Raw genomic sequence first — 16,509 nt, 5'->3', positions numbered from 1 at the left:
CTGGTCAAGGACAGCCAGACGTCTTTAGGGCTAGGGGTCACCAGTAGATTATTTCCAGCAGAGTGTAAAGCTTTTGGGGGGAGGCAGTCTCAAAGATATGTGGGTCCCAGACAGCTCAAGGCTTTAAAAGTCAATACCTAAACCTTGAACCTGACCCAGTACTCCACTAGGAGCCAGTGCAGCAGGCACAGCACAGGTTGAATATATGTGGTACGTGGTGTCCCAGTCAGGACCCACGCACCACATTCCGAACCAGTTGGAGTTTCCAGATCAGTTTCTAGGGCAGGCTGGTGTAGAACGAGTTACAGTAATCCAATCTGGAGGTGACTGTTATGAGGATCACTGTGGCTAGGTTAGGGTAAGACAGGAAAGGGGCCAGCTGACCATGTGTAAATAAATGAGCATGTGTAAATATTTCATTTTAAAGATAGCCAAAGAAGCATAAAAGTACATGGGTAGGAACAAAGTTCCATCAAGTTCCATCACTTTCGTCTCCTTTATTCATCACCATCTGCAGTAATCCAGTTCACCAGTGTGGGTCTCGCTAGGTGGAAGTTATGGCTCAAGTGAGACATCCCCACGATATTTTGGGGTAGGGCATTTCCTGGTATTGGGATTCTTAGTTGGCCTGGGCCACGAAGGACACCATCAAAGAATGATACCTAAGGTTGTTGAAATCTGGGTCAAAGAGCATGAAAGAAAACTATATCTGAAGGTAGATTCACCATATCAGAATATCAGGGCCTTCCCAGGGTAGCCAAGTTTGATAGCCAAGACTGCCATCTGCTCTTGTCAGTATTTTGAAGACTGAGTTCTTGGGAGGGCTCCTTCCCATTGTTTTCCTTAGTAGCATAGAAAGATAGGGGAAGTTGTAATAAGAAGGAAAGTTGTTTCTGTATTGTGGTGCTAATTTTCATTGCTGAACAGTAATTGAAGTGCATGGATGAGTGTTTATCTTGATGAGCTGGCTGTAGCCAATTCAAGAGATAAGGTTAAAGCCAAAGTTTGGTGGTGCCCAGTGTTCCCTCTAAGCTGAGTTAGTGTGAGCTAGCTCACGGTTTTTGAGCCTCTGGCTCACATATTTTTGTCTTAGCTCAGGTCGGAGGGCTCCAGAGCAAACTAATTTATGCAGGAGCTGAATCTCTCATTCACAACTTTAATGCCAGTAGCTCACAAAGTAGAATTTTTGCTCACAAGACTCCACTGCTTAGAGGGAACACTGGTGGTGCCCAAATTGCCACTGTGTGGGGTTAGATCAAGCCTAGTAAGGAGGGTGTGGCAGAAGGGCCTGCTCCGGCCTGCAGGCCCTGTTCCACCCTGCCTCCAATGTTTTCCCAACACCTGCAGAGACCTCTCTCTCTCTCTCTCTCTCTCTCTCTCTCTCTCTCTCTCTCTCTCGTAACCACTGCCACCCCCACCCAACCTTTGTAAGGAATTGCTCACTAGAAGGGTCAGGACTCCCAGCTTCCCTTCCAAATTCTGAGGCCCTGCCTCTTTTTCTCCTGTTGCCCAGTGCCTGATCACCACAGATGCTGTTTACTGCTTTGTGTACCCCTGGAGGAATAGCCACTTGCCAACTGACTGCCTTCTCCTGGCACTCCTTTTAAAATAGCGTGTCCAAGATGGTAGAAGTCTGTGTGGTACAGAGAACCACTACCAGCATCAAAAGTTATAAAGTATTTATTAAAGAGAAAATGTTCACAAGAATACTTTTAGCATAGCAACAGACTGAGCAAGGGATTAAAAAGAAATGGATAAAACACAATTCCTTTGTCCCTCTCTCTGTACATATCCTATCAGATGTTAAAATACAGGACAGGCTCCTTAGCTGAGAATGTTATATATCTCTACAGAGTGCCCTTACCTTGCAGCTTCCTCCAGCTCTCCAAGTCAAAACATGGCTAATAGCCACCTCCTCCACTACCCCACTACCCCAAAAAGGCATTTCTTCACAGAGGGTATTAGGCCATCTGCCAGCTAATACCCTCTGCTAGCTGCCCATTTTTCTTCAAGTGCTATTAAGAAAGTTATTTTTGTCCAGGTTTTGATTCTGTATGAGAGAATTATGTCACATGCAAAAGGTAGATTTTGCTGGTTGAGGATGGAGTTCCTGTATTGGTACATCTATGTATTACTGGGTTCTCAGGAATTTACATTTCCTTTGCCACATTCCCTGTTTATCAGAATTCCTTCTCTGTGGAACATCAACTTGGTTAAGATTGCCTAGGTTCTACTAGTATACCTTCTATGCCACTGCCTCTCAGATTCCCTATCTGAGCTGATAAGAAATGGTTTCATATTTGACAGTGAGAGCTCTCAGACTTGTATTTCTGTAGAATGTTAATATCCATGATGAGGTCTTTTCAGTTAGGACAACTCCAAACATAGCTGTCATGAAGAACTATCTGGTTCTCTCAATATATATCTCAATCAATACATGATTTAACTGACTTTTTAATTATTGTTTTTATTGTGTTTTTATAATGTTTTTTTATATTGTAAGCCACCTCAAGTTCTGCAAGGGAGAAAGGGGGTTAATAAATTGTTTAAATAAATAATAAAGTGATATGTGCCAGGTTCTTGGTTTAGTATTCTATCTGAATTGGAATGAAAGGTGGAATAGGCTGGGAAAGCTTTTGATTGTCATGGACTGATCATTTTCTGATAAGACTGGTGGTCCCTGTAGCTCATAGCTCCTGCAAACATCCAAGGAGGGGCACTGAAACTGGATTGGAACATGGAACTACTGGATTTCAGAATGGCTGAGGTATTTGTAAACTGAGTTAGCTAACATTCCAGTTGGAGCCCTGGTTTCTCACTGGAATTGAAACTGGGACTGTGGAGTTGACAGGGCTGATCATAGAATCACTGAACAGTTGTCTCAGAGTGATGATGGGCTAGGAGAAAGTAATAATTGAAACGAAGTCCAGATATATTGGATGGTGGGTCATCTAATTCTTCTAGGAATTGGTTTTCAGTGTATTCTTGATGGGATCTCTTTCTAAATTATCAGATTTACAGTGTGAAGGATACTCTTTGATCTGCAGCTGCTGCTGGATTCCCAGAAGTAGGAAGGAGGGCTTTTTCTTATCTTCCAGCTATGCTTTGTGAGCCAGCTGCATCCTTTGTTAGGAAACAAAGACCTTACTATAATGTGTTGTGTGTAGAGCTACTCTGAAGAATGTTTTGAAAATACAAATGGTACAACATTCAGTCTTTGTACAGGGCTGTCTATAGGAATTGTACATTTATTTTAAATGAGCTACAATCATTGCCACTTTGTACCTGGGCTTGATTCAAAGTACTTGTATTGACCTTTAGATGGACCAAATCACCTGAAGGAACATCTCATTTGTATTCTCCGCCAAGCCTTACAAACTGATAGGCAGTTGATTTTCTGAGTCCCCTACTCCTCAGAGAGGGGATGGGTGTGGACATCTAGGGCTTTCTCAGACATGGCACCCACAGCACCCACATTTACCTGGCTGACACTCACTTGACTTTTAAAAATCTGTCAATATATCTTTTTCTACAGGAAGGCTTTTGGTGCTAGCTTAGAGCTGAGACTGCTGTTTTTATTCTGCTATTTGTTTTTCTGCAGTAAATTATGTCCTTGATTTCATAAGCTGTTGAGTTTTTAATTTTATTTTATGAGCTGACTGTATTTTATGCCTTATGTTATAATCTCTTTTGGTAGCCTCATGTTAGGCTAAAACTAGATCAAAACTAAAAGAATTAACTTCTTCAGTATAATTAAAAGACTAAAACTTAATGCAGTGCACAAGTCAATATTTTTCACCATACCTACAGCATGTCTACCAATTGGACAGCACTAGACTATATTGCCCTGTTTAGCCTTTCAAATAACCTTTCTAGTTGTATGCTGGCATCACTTAACAATTGAATTGCCAAACATAGTGCTCCAAAACTAGTTTCCAGTAACATTTGCTTAACAACATCAGAAGAGAATTCAGTAATTCAGTAATAGTAATCAATCTATATTTTAGCATTTCAGGATTTAATATCTACATAAATGGGATCCTTGTAAAATCTAAGAAAAAATCCTGAGGGATTATTGTTATTATTTCTACAACAGTGTCCCTCATAAGTAAATTTTCCATCCCAAGAGGGAAAACAAACATGGCAATGCAATTAGTGGACTGGAGACAGCTTTCAAAGAGAGCCATTAAAGATGTAACAGTGACAAAAGCCCTTACAGTACAACTATGTGATTGGAATGCATGGCTCACAGAACAAAAATGAAGGAATTGGTTATATTCCATTACTGCTAGACTGCAAAAGCTCTCTGGGGGGGAAATTATGCAGGAAGGGCAGTCATAAAACCTCTAATTGATTTTATCATCATCCTACATGTTTGGTCCATGGAAAGATACCAGCATAACAAATCACCTGCCATTTGAAAAGACTGCCTTTAAGAATATAAGGGGGCCTTGCTAGATGGTGCCAAATGTCCATCTAATTCAGCATTTTGTTTCTAATTAATCCTCCTAGGAAAGTCCTAGGCAATACTTGATGGACATGACATTTGGGGCTCAGGTCACCCCTGCCAATGAATGTTATCTTAGCCTATGGCAATACATGGCGTAAGTTGAGAATGCCTCACATGAAAAAGTAATTGCTTTTTGTATAAAAGCTACACTCATCACATTCATTGGATAAGCCCAGTTTCTAGTGCTTTGGGAGAAAATAACTTATGTATAATTTATTCTCTCCATGTTGTTTATTATCTTATAAATGTGTATCATGTCCTTCTAGGGTTGCCAGCTTTGAGTTGGGAAATACCTGAAGATTTTGGGAGGTGAAGCCTGGGGAGGGTGGGATTTGGGGAGGGGAGGGACCACAGCAAGGTTTAATGCTGTAGACTCCATAGAAGAAAATGGCTGCCTTGGAGAGTGGACTCTATAGTATAGCAGCCATTTTCTCCAGGGGAACTGGTCTTGGTTGTCTGGAGTTCAGTTGTAATTCTGGGAGATCTCCAGGTGTCACTTGGAGGCTGGCAGTCCTATCTCCTTCCTAGTTGTCTTACTAACACCAGTCTTTTAGATCTCCTGATGGAAGGTGCTCATGAGGTGACATGGGGCAATCAGTGTTGTTAAAAGCCTCCTCGTTTTGTAGCCTGAGACACTTAGTTCCCTATCCAAATTCAAAAGAATCACAAAAACTACTAATCAGCTACCAGCACCCCAAATGGTCCATGTTCTTTCTTCCCATTAGCCTTTGGACATGAGTCTTGTATAATTTTATTTGTTTGTTAAGGATCTCACTTATTAGCTGCTGTTGATTTTGACAACATATCTCACTTATTATTAAATACATGGAATGGTATTTTCTACTGCTTGGAGGACTTTCTTGATGAAACTGTCAAAGAAGTGTAAACCAATAAAGAAAGCCAATATAGAAACCAATATAGAATATAGAAAGCTACTATACAAGAAGCAACAGCACTTGAAATTTCTTCACGGTAGCACACGGGATATTTCTTTTTTTAAAAAACAAACACATTTTTTTAGAATTTTACAAACTACCACAATATATTACCAAGTACATATGACTGTAACACAATGAATAGTATGCCATGAAACTAATATTACCAAGAAACCAATTACACAAATACAGCAAACATTCCACAACAAAAATAATAATTAAAATAAAAAATAAAATTAAAATAAAAACATCCAAAACTTTACACATCTATTAAAATACATGCAACATCTATTAAAAACAGCAATACCCCTGTATATATCACTCAAGTACTACTACATGCTAGTGAGAAAAACGTAAATTGAAATTAAAGCGTTCAGGTTTTTCAGAACTACTTCTATTTTTGCCAGATTTACTCCCTTATAAATAAAAACCGAATGGTGGTGGCAGTTCTCTAGAACATTCCACACGCTCCAAAATCAGTTCGCTCTCTGATCTGTCATTCAGAGGGTCTCCCTATCCACTGACTGATTTGCCTGAGTCCTGCCTCCAACATTCTAAACATTTTGCTGTTCCTCTCCCCCCCATAGCCAGTCAGAACAGAGAGGTTATTTGCATATGCAGCCTCATTGGCTTTTGCCTTGGAACACAGAGGTTGTTTGCATATGCGACTTGATTGGCTTTTGCCTCTAACATTCTAAACAGTTTGCTCTTCTGAGGTAAAATGTGTCCAATCTTCAGGAGATCAATTAAGGTAGGTTGATGATTGGCTGGAAAGGAGATAGGGTTGCCAACTCCAGGTGGGAAATTCCTGGAGATGTGAGGGATGGAGCCTGGAGACGGTGTGGTTTCAGGAGGCATGGGACCTCGGACAGGTACAAAGCCATAGACTCCACCCTCCAAAGCAACTATTCCCTTCTGTGGAACCATCATTGCCAATCTCCAGGTGAGGGCTGGATATCACTCAAAATTACAAATGTTCTTTAGGTAGCAGAGATCAGTTCCTCTGGAGAAAATGGTGGACTCAGTGTCATTATACCCTGCTGAGGTCGCCACAGCAAATTGACACTGAGTGTCCAAGGTCTGGGCACCTGCCCAGAGCCTCTTTCTAGAGGCTGTTGTATTTATTTCCACAACAGGCCTTTTTCCTAGTCTAGTATAATGCCCCACACCTCCACAAAATCAGAGCCAGAAGCATGTGATTCATATTTGGTCACCTTGTAAGTGATTTTTCCCTATCAGATATGTATCCCAAAGCTTATGATCTCACAGTACAATCGTAGGTGTTTCTGCCTTTTCCAGGGAGTAGCATTAAATGTTTTTGCAGCCACTAAGAGCAAGGCAATCATTTTTCCCCAACCTTTGGAACAGAGTCATCCAGCCATAAATTTAAAAACAATACTTCCAGCATCATTGGTACATTAATCCCCATAATCAAAAACACCTCATTTAGTATCTGTTGCCAAAACTTTCTGATTCTCCCACACTCCCACCAGCAATGTGCATAGGTACCTGTCTTCGTACACCCCTTCCAACACTGCAACAAAATACACTAAAGTTTCTCAGGTGTGAGGTACCAGTGCATAATAATCTTAATTGTTTGACTTCTCATGCTTATTATCCTGGGCAAAAGGGCCCTAATGTTTACTGCTTGATTCCAGCAAGTCTTTTGCTTTGTTGATTTTTTGTTGCCAGGTAGAAAAAGCCGCCTTTATCAGGGTGATTCAAAAGCATGATTTGTCAGTGAGCAGTTCTTATCTTGGCCTTGTCAGCAGATGGACTGATGTCTAAAGAGTAGCTTCTCACCAATTCATTTTCTATTCAACCCCTCCCCCCATACTAGGAGGAGAGACTAGCACCTGAAATTTTCCTTGCTGTTCCGGAGATTACTTGTTCCAGTGGTTTCCAGAACTGGAAGGCATACTGACCCACAAAAGCAATGGCTGTAACATCCAGACCAACAGCAATCATAGATCTGTCCAGCCCCACATCTGAGTCCAGACTGCTGCTCCCAGCTGTCATGTATCCAGCGTGGCGGAGGGATTCTGAGGTTGGCCCAGCGCCATCTGTCATGGCAAGAGGGAAGGAGCTGCTGAGTCTTGTATAAAATTAAACAATAGTCAGGGTAGTGTACGGGTAACAATGTTGGCCATAGAACAGAGAAACCCCCAGTCAAATATCCAGTCATCATGAAGCTCACCAGCAGGACTGGGGAGAGTTATTCTCCCTTGGCCTAAACTATCTCTCAAGGTATTTGTAGGAGGATTTTTTTTTTATTTGTACTCATAGGAGGGAACATATATTTCATGCTGTGTTCCCTGGAAGAAGGGCAAGAAAAATAAATAAAAAATTGTAACAACTTATTTACCAATAGCACGCAGCTTTCAGTGCTCATACATCACTTATTTATTTATTTAGAACATTTATATGCTGCCTCTTCAGAGACCTGAGCATGGCAGCTCTCTACATAAACATGTGTGTAGAAGCTTTAAATCCAGAGGCAACCATTCAATGACTAAAAACAAAACATTCTATTAATGTAAAAGCAGATTCATTGGAATTCAAAACATAGAGAAAATTACTAAAAAGTTCTCTTCTCCATAGGTAGGCAAAATACATACTTCCCTGAATCTCAGAATTCTACGAATCAAAGTCCATTTACAAATTATATATAGACCTTGGTGAAGATTATTCTTCATTATCCCAATCACATGGTGTCTGATTATACAAAGAATCAAGCACAATAATTTACTCCATAACACTAGATTGTTCAGAGAATTTTCAAGAACAGAGAAAATACCATCCTTTAATAGAGAAAACATGACAGGTGGAAGTACGACTACCTTTTCATTGCGATGTGGACCAATAGATAATTTAGAAGCCCTAGATATTGCAAAGTAATGGGCTTTTGAGAGGTTAAATACAGAAGTCCAGTATAGTGTCCAGGAATTAGGGTGTGCTCTTACAGTTTATCTATGTGTTGGAACTGAAGGACTTTGCGCTGTCTCTCAGCCTCAGACTTCAGAGGGGGACTAGAGAGAGTCAGAGAGATTGATAGGCCAGGACCCTGATCATCCTTCCTTTCTACTGCTCTGATGCTATCACTTTGATGTGTAGATTGCTACTCTCAGTGAATCTTCCTTTCTTCCACCCTGACACCTTCTTTCCACACTGTGCTACCCTTCTCCATCTTGGCACCATGAGGGCAGGACATGCTTCCTTCATCTCTATCCATCCTAGCTAGTTAGACTAGATTAGAATCCTGTCTCTACTCTATCATGTCTAGAATGGAGTTCTTTATTGTAAGGTTTTGCATATTAGTTTTGCAAAGATAAAGAGGGTCCGTGTGTAACTTTGTTTCTACCCAGAAGTGATATTATGGTGTTGGGCGATGCGCTAGGATTTTCCAAAATCTTTATGGTTTTTATCATAGAGATTTTGAAAATTGAGTGCTGTCTGATGCTATTCCCACGCCTACCCCCCATTTTTCTGCCACTGTTCCACCAAGCAGTCATAGGATCCCGGGAGTCAGGAGCTGGAGTCTACCCACTATAGCAGGGAACCTGGTCTCCCTAATACTGTGGTGTAATTTGGTTTCTGCATTGTGTGAACAAAAGTCTAACAAACTGTTGTGCTTTAAGGACTATTTTTATTTATGAGAAAGAAAAAAAGGAAGGAAGGAGACCCCTCTGAATAATGTCCGTAAGACAAACTGTATCTAATTCTGTAAATGTCTGTTCTTCAGACCTTCTGCATTAGGCTGTTCCAGAAAGGGATCACAACGTTAACAGAAAGGGGTCACAACTTAGCTGAAGAGGTCCATACCTTCAGAACAGATGGCACAGTTAGCAACAGCAGCTGAGAACATGGTTCATAAAAAGAGAAGGAGTCCTCCAGAGCCTACATAGGCAAGACTACACTGTCAGAGATAACGAAGGCAGAAGCAGGGAAAGGAATGTGGCATCCACTGGTACACAGATCATGCATGCGAACCTGCAGCTATAAACAATATGGCAGCGTAGCTGACAGAGCTCTTGTTAGACTTTGCTAGTACTCAGCCCTGAAAACCCAGATGACCTGCATATTTCTTGATACAAAATGCAAATGCTGGCTTGCTGGAAGGAAGCTAACACAACAGATCTGTTCATCTGCCCATTCAGATCATACCTCTTCCATCAAACCTCACTCCAAAGTTCAACAAATTATATATAGACCTTGGTGAAGATTATTCTTCATTATCCCAATCACATGGTGTCTGATTATACAAAGAATCAAGCACAATAATTTACTCCATAACACTAGATTGTTCAGAGAATTTTCAAGAACAGAGAAAATACCATCCTTTAATAGAGAAAACATGACAGGTGGAAGTACGACTACCTTTTCATTGCGATGTGGACCAATAGATAATTTAGAAGCCCTAGATATTGCAAAGTAATGGGCTTTTGAGAGGTTAAATACAGAAGTCCAGTATAGTGTCCAGGAATTAGGGTGTGCTCTTACAGTTTATCTATGTGTTGGAACTGAAGGACTTTGCGCTGTCTCTCAGCCTCAGACTTCAGAGGGGGACTAGAGAGAGTCAGAGAGATTGATAGGCCAGGACCCTGATCATCCTTCCTTTCTACTGCTCTGATGCTATCACTTGATGTGTAGATTGCTACTCTCAGTGAATCTTCCTTTCTTCCAGCCTGACACCTTCTCTCAACACTGTGCTACCCTTCTCCATCTTGGCACCATGAGGGCAGGACATGCTTCCTTCATCTCTATCCATCCTAGCTAGTTAGACTAGATTAGAATCCTGTCTCTACTCTATCATGTCTAGAATGGAGTTCTTTATTGTAAGGTTTTGCATATTAGTTTTGCAAAGATAAAGAGGGTCCGTGTGTAACTTTGTTTCTACCCAGAAGTGATATTATGGTGTTGGGCGATGCGCTAGGATTTTCCAAAATCTTTATGGTTTTTATCATAGAGATTTTGAAAATTGAGTGCTGTCTGATGCCATTCCCACCCCTACCCCCCATTTTTCTGCCACTGTTCCACCAAGCAGTCATAGGATCCCAGGAGTCAGGAGCTGGAGTCTACCCACTATAGCAGGGAACCTGGTCTCCCTAATACTGTGGTGTAATTTGGTTTCTGCATTGTGTGAGCAAAAGTCTAACAAACTGTTGTGCTTTAAGGACTATTTTTATTTATGAGAAAGAAAAAAAGGAAGGAAGGAGACCCCTCTGAATAATGTCCGTAAGACAAACTGTATCTAATTCTGTAAATGTCTGTTCTTCAGACCTTCTGCATTAGGCTGTTCCAGAAAGGGATCACAACGTTAACAGAAAGGGGTCACAACTTAGCTGAAGAGGTCCATACCTTCAGAACAGATGGCACAGTTAGCAACAGCAGCTGAGAACATGGTTCATAAAAAGAGAAGGAGTCCTCCAGAGCCTACATAGGCAAGACTACACTGTCAGAGATAACGAAGGCAGAAGCAGGGAAAGGAATGTGGCATCCACTGGTACACAGATCATGCATGCGAACCTGCAGCTATAAACAATATGGCAGCGTAGCTGACAGAGCTCTTGTTAGACTTTGCTAGTACTCAGCCCTGAAAACCCAGATGACCTGCATATTTCTTGATACAAAATGCAAATGCTGGCTTGCTGGAAGGAAGCTAACACAACAGATCTGTTCATCTGCCCATTCAGATCACACTTCTTCCATCAAACCTCACTCCAAAGTTCAAGTGGGCGTTCTTCTGTCCAATCAATGTGTTTTTATTTTTCTGTTCACACAAATCCCCTTGGAGACCCAGTAAGTGTAGCTGGAGGAATAGTGAGAAAGCTGGAAGGAGTTTGAATTTGGTGGCAATTAGAGGCAGACTGAGAACTAAGCATGTTTGAGGTGGAGTTTAAACGGAAATGAAAGCGTTCTAGGAGGGCTGTGGAGGTCCACACATTGCTGCTTTGGGGTGAAGATCTGAAGCAGGATTTTCAACACTGCTGCTCATCACAGGAGTCTGTAAATAAAACAGATATTACAAAGATACAATGTCTCCAGAGTTCAATGATCCAGAAGAAACAAAATCCTTTAGACCTGCCCTGGACACCTTGTACACTGGGGATGTAGGGAGCATTTAACAGTAGAAAGCATAGCTGATATGTGAGAACTGTAGGCACAACCTTCTTCTTTTCCTTAGCCAGTTAAAAATAGCACGTCTCAGCTTTATGACTGCAACAGCCTGTTGTTGCTGATTTTGTTTCTAAGAAACCTCAGAGCTTGCTAATACATGCACAACTCTGATTTTTGTTTATTCTGGGCACAGATTCAATCCATCTGCACAAACTGAGGATTCCATCAGTCTGCTTCAAACTGCTCTTCTCATGGGGTAGCTAGGCTGAGAAAGCCATTTTGTATAAAGGAGAATTCCTACATCTTCAGAAAAAGGAAAAGACTTTGAGGTTTGTCTCATAAACACTGAATGATGGTGGGTGAAAGCTAAACAGTCCTATCACATGAAATCTTATTAAAACCAGACCCAGATGACAAAAACAATCCATTGTTTACATGGAGAAAGGGGGAGATTGCAGGTAAAACTTAAAAGAAAGACTCTAAAGAACTTTTGTTCTGAAGAGCATGAATGCTTGCACAATATTAAGATATTAAGTTGGCCGCTACTAGGGCCAGGGCATTTTCGGTGGCGGATCCTACCTGGTGGAATGAGCTCCCAGATGAGATCCGGGCCCTGCGGGACCTTGTGCAGTTCCGCAGGGCCTGTAAGACGGAGCTCTTCCGCCAGGCGTACGAGTAGGAGCTGCCGCCACCACTACCCTACCACCGTGGTAGTATGTCATCGACTGCCCTATGAAAGGGGGGCAGGTATGCCCTGGCAGAAATTACAGACACCATAGTGGGAGACTGCGTTACTGGAAAGGCTGCCACCAAATTTGAGTGATTGTCCCCATCTTGGAAGACTAAGATTAATATTATTATAGATTGCAGCACCGTGGTTTTTTTGGGAGGGTTTTATAGTGGTTTTAAATATTGTATTTTATTATATATGCTGATATTGTATCTGGTTTTATCATATGTGAGCCACCCTGAGCCTTTGGGAGGGCGGGATAGAAATCAAATCAAATCAATAAATAAATATTTTGCAATGTTTATTTTTGTTAATGTTTGCACATTATTTATTGGTATTTTAGTTGGTCCTGAGGAAAGGTATTAGAAGACTTTCATATTTGGAAAAAGGGTAACTGTTAGAAGCAAGATGAGGTGATGGACTCTTGCATCACCTTTCACTAAAGTAGGTAAGCAAACTGTATGGGGGAGAGGACATATCCTATTTATCTGTAAACGGAATTTCTAGTTTTGGCTGGCCAGTGCAATTAACTAGCCAGGACGTGAGATCCAGGGCCTACCTATCACCAGTGCAAGGAATGTCCCTGCGTGGCTGCACCTAAAAAACCAACTGTGACATCTGAGTCATAGGGTTGCCAACTTGTGTTGGGGTATTTCTGGAGATTTTTGGGTTGGAAAAGTGAGGAGGGCAGGGTTGTTGGGTTTTTTTGGGTGGGAGAACAGACCTCAGCAGGGCATAATGCCACAGAGATCACCCTCCGTAGCTGCCATCTTCTCCAGGACAACTGTAGTCTGGGGATCGGTTGTAATTCCAGGAGTTCTCTAGGCCCCACATAGAGGATGGTAACCCTATACCCTAAACCAGTGGCATACCGGGGGGGGGGTGCAGGGTGAGGTCCACCCCAGTTGTAGCTTAAGGAAGGCCTTTGAAGGGGCCCCTCAAAGCCAGCATCAACCTGCTGCCCCCAGCCAAATGTCTTCCCTTTTATTTTTAAGATGCAGTTTTGGCTGCAGGGAAGTCTGAGCATAACAAAAAGCAGAACACATATCTCTATCTCTCCTTATATATAATTGAATAGTGGGTGCCAAAGTTCTAATTCTAAAATGCACTCCCTTAGTGTATGGCTGATGGCACTGCTCCTCAGCATATATCGCCACCAATCAGAAGGCAAAGCCCGGGTCCCGCCCACACCACAACTGCTGCGACAACCTGGTCTTTTGCATATGGAAGCTGATTGGACTTCACTCCATTCCACACCTCAAACTCCCCCCCCCACCGCAAGGCAGTTGGGATGTCAGTTGCATATGGAACCTGCTGTATTCTGGTGGTGTGCAGGTCCCAGGTTCATGTTTTAAAAGCAGACTGACACTGTTTGCCCAAAGCCAGAGCACTCTCCCAGAGCCTCTTTCTAGATCCCGTTGTATTTATTTCCACAACGGGCCTTATTTCTAGTAAATAAATAAATAAATAAATATAAACCAGAAATACTTTTCCCGTGATGTTGGACTGAGGGCGCAAGAGTCGCCAGCTCCTAACTGGGAAACTCCTGGAGATTTGGGGGTGGAGGCTAGGGAAGACAGGGACCACCACAGAGTCCACCCTCCAAAACATCCTGGGGAATTGGTCTCTGTAGTCAGTAGAGGAAGTATAATTCCAGGAGATCCCCAGGCCCCACCTGGAGGCTGGCACCCCTAATAGACGTTAGCCTTGTCTGTTCAAGGCAGAGGTAGAAAGAATAGCCAGTGAAAGTGGTTCTTTGTCTTTTTAAAAAATTTATTCCCTCTCCTAAAAAGGAGAGAATTTTTTAAACATCAAGAATATCCAAGACATTTCAAGAGGAATTATACCTTCTCATGGGTGGGGGGATTGGTTTGGGAGTTGGTTCACTGGTTTGGGGTCAACTGTTTATACTGTTTTAACGTTTGTTCTGGTAGGAATTTTACTGATCTTTGGGATTTGTCTTTGCATACAATGTACCCCCACCATAATAGCTTGTTGTGCTTCTGCGGTTCCCAGAAGTCCCAGCTCAACAGTTGAACAAATGATGATGGTTGCCAAGTATTGGGCTGAGGATCCTGAGTACTCAGTTCCAGTAGACACAGCTCTTAATGGTGGCAATAAGCCTTAGGGTGGTCATTTCACCAAGAGGGGAGATTGTAGGACAAGGGAGAAAGAATGTGATTTCTGAATGTGATTTCTGACACTCTCTCTTTGATATATATATTGACAGCTGTCACTGTGCCTTTAAAAGTTGAATCATAATAGATTCAGATCTTGGTATGTAACCCAGATAGAGAAACTTATAGCAGGAACATATATATTTTATAATTGCATTTTTTTTTTAAAAAAAACAAGCCTTTGTAGATGGAATTAGGAGTTGCAAGGACACCAAGAGCCAAGTTTAATGTGAATCATAGTCCTTATCAGCTAGCTCTCCATAAGCAAGGCCAGAAAGGGTCCCAGTGTTCTCTAATGTTCCCATTGTTCTGAAGACCAGATAAACAAATGCAATCACTGACATACATGACCAGTATCAGGAGAGACCAATAGTAAGGTTTAGAGTAAAAAAAGAAGTGGGACCCACAATACTCGTGTGTGTGGGGGAAGTATCCCCCACAGCTCCCAACCTACAGAAGCAGGAGAAGCAGCAGCAGGTGAGCCCAGCCTTCTCCCTCCTCCCCCCCAGCAGAGAGGCCTGGGTGGCTCACAGCTGCTGGCCCGCCAAGCTTTCTTACTCCCCAGTGGCAGCGGCAAGGCCGCCCCCCAAGTTTTCTCCTTCCACCCCCCCAAGTGGTAGTGAGGCCTGAATGGCTCATGGCTGCCAGCCCACCAAGCTTTCTTCTCCCCCACCGTGGCAGTGAGGCCGGCCCAAGTTTTCTCCCTCCTGAGCAGCAGCTGCAATAAGGCCTGAATGGCTCACAGCTGCCGGCCCGCCAAGCTTTCCCCCTCACCCCCAGTGATGGCGAGGAGGTCTCACAGTCACCGGCCGCCAAGCCTTCTCCCATCCACACCGGCCGCCAAGCCTTCTCCCATCCACACACACCCCCCCCCCGTGGCAGCAGCGGCAAGGCAGTTCTCAGAGCATTCTCTGCGCATGCACAGGGAGCGTTCTTTTACTTTTGGGGGGATTTAAGTATCCCCCTATAGTTCTATTTATAGATTTCAGATTTTTCTGCACATCTGGGGATTGCCCCAAATTTGCAGGAAAATCTCTTTGCCCCCTAGGTGCCCCCAGTGTGCGGATTTAGGTATCCGCATGCAGTGTGTGAAATTATATGTGATGTCATTTGGGATATAAGACCCTCTGCCCTTCCTGGTTAAGGCAGAATAAAGCTTGGTGTTGCTAAGTGTTGTAAGGAACTCAGCCCTGTATTTCCTGTTTTAATTGCAATACACAGATATTCATCTAACTCGTCAGACTCCGACTGTGTGATTCCAATTCGGCCAAGGGGTCACACAGGGCACAGATTTATGCATCAAGCCTGCTATTGCCATTCACCGTGTTGTAAGGAACTCAGCCCTGTATTTCCTGTTTTAATTGCAATACACAGATATTCATCTAACTCGTCAGACTCCGACTGTGTGATTCCAATTCGGCCAAGGGGTCACACAGGGCACAGATTTATGCATCAAGCCTGCTATTGCCATTCACCTGCTATTGCCATTCAGCCCTCCTGACAAATGAGTTCAACACCTCTGGTCTAACCTTTCTCTCTCCCTTTCCTTGCACCCATCTCGGCCAGATCTTGCAAAGCAGTAGTTAGGGTGCTGCAGCAAGATAAAACAAGCTTTCCCTCTCTTAAATTCTCTCCCTCTTTTCCACACATTTCTCATTAATTTCTGTCTTCCTTCGCCTACTTTTCCCCTGTTCCCTACAGATCTCAGAAGTTAAGCAGGGCTGATGTGGAGGCATGCAATGGAAAACCATTCTGCACATCTCTTGCCTTGAAAACCCTATGGGGTCACTATAAGTCAGCTTTGACTTGATGGCACTAGGTACAAAATAAAATAGAGCAGGGGGTGTTAAAAAATTGTCCACCCCGGGCACCAAATAGGCTAGGTACGCCACTGCCCCAAGCAGAGTTGCACCCTTCTAAGCTCATTAACTTCAGTGGGCTTAGAAGGAAGTTACTCTTCTTAGGCTAGCACTGCAAGTCACAACCTGAGGCCTGTGGCTCATAGGTTCAGACTGAGTTTTTGATGTTGTTTTGCTCTGA

General features: G+C 42.7%; 1 pseudogene; it reads right to left on the bottom strand.

Moving 5' to 3' along the window:
• Positions 1–7,079: 7,079 nt before the first annotated feature.
• LOC107118877 lies at positions 7,080–7,482 on the bottom strand (annotated as a pseudogene).
• Positions 7,483–16,509: the final 9,027 nt, after the last annotated feature.

The sequence above is a fragment of the Gekko japonicus genome, unplaced genomic scaffold (genome assembly GCF_001447785.1).
Source record: "Gekko japonicus isolate JY-2015 unplaced genomic scaffold, Gekko_japonicus_V1.1 scaffold407, whole genome shotgun sequence".
Classification (NCBI taxonomy): Eukaryota; Metazoa; Chordata; class Lepidosauria; order Squamata; family Gekkonidae; genus Gekko; species Gekko japonicus.
Note: the sequence above shows the minus strand (reverse complement) of the source record. Positions and strands in the feature narration are given on the sequence as shown.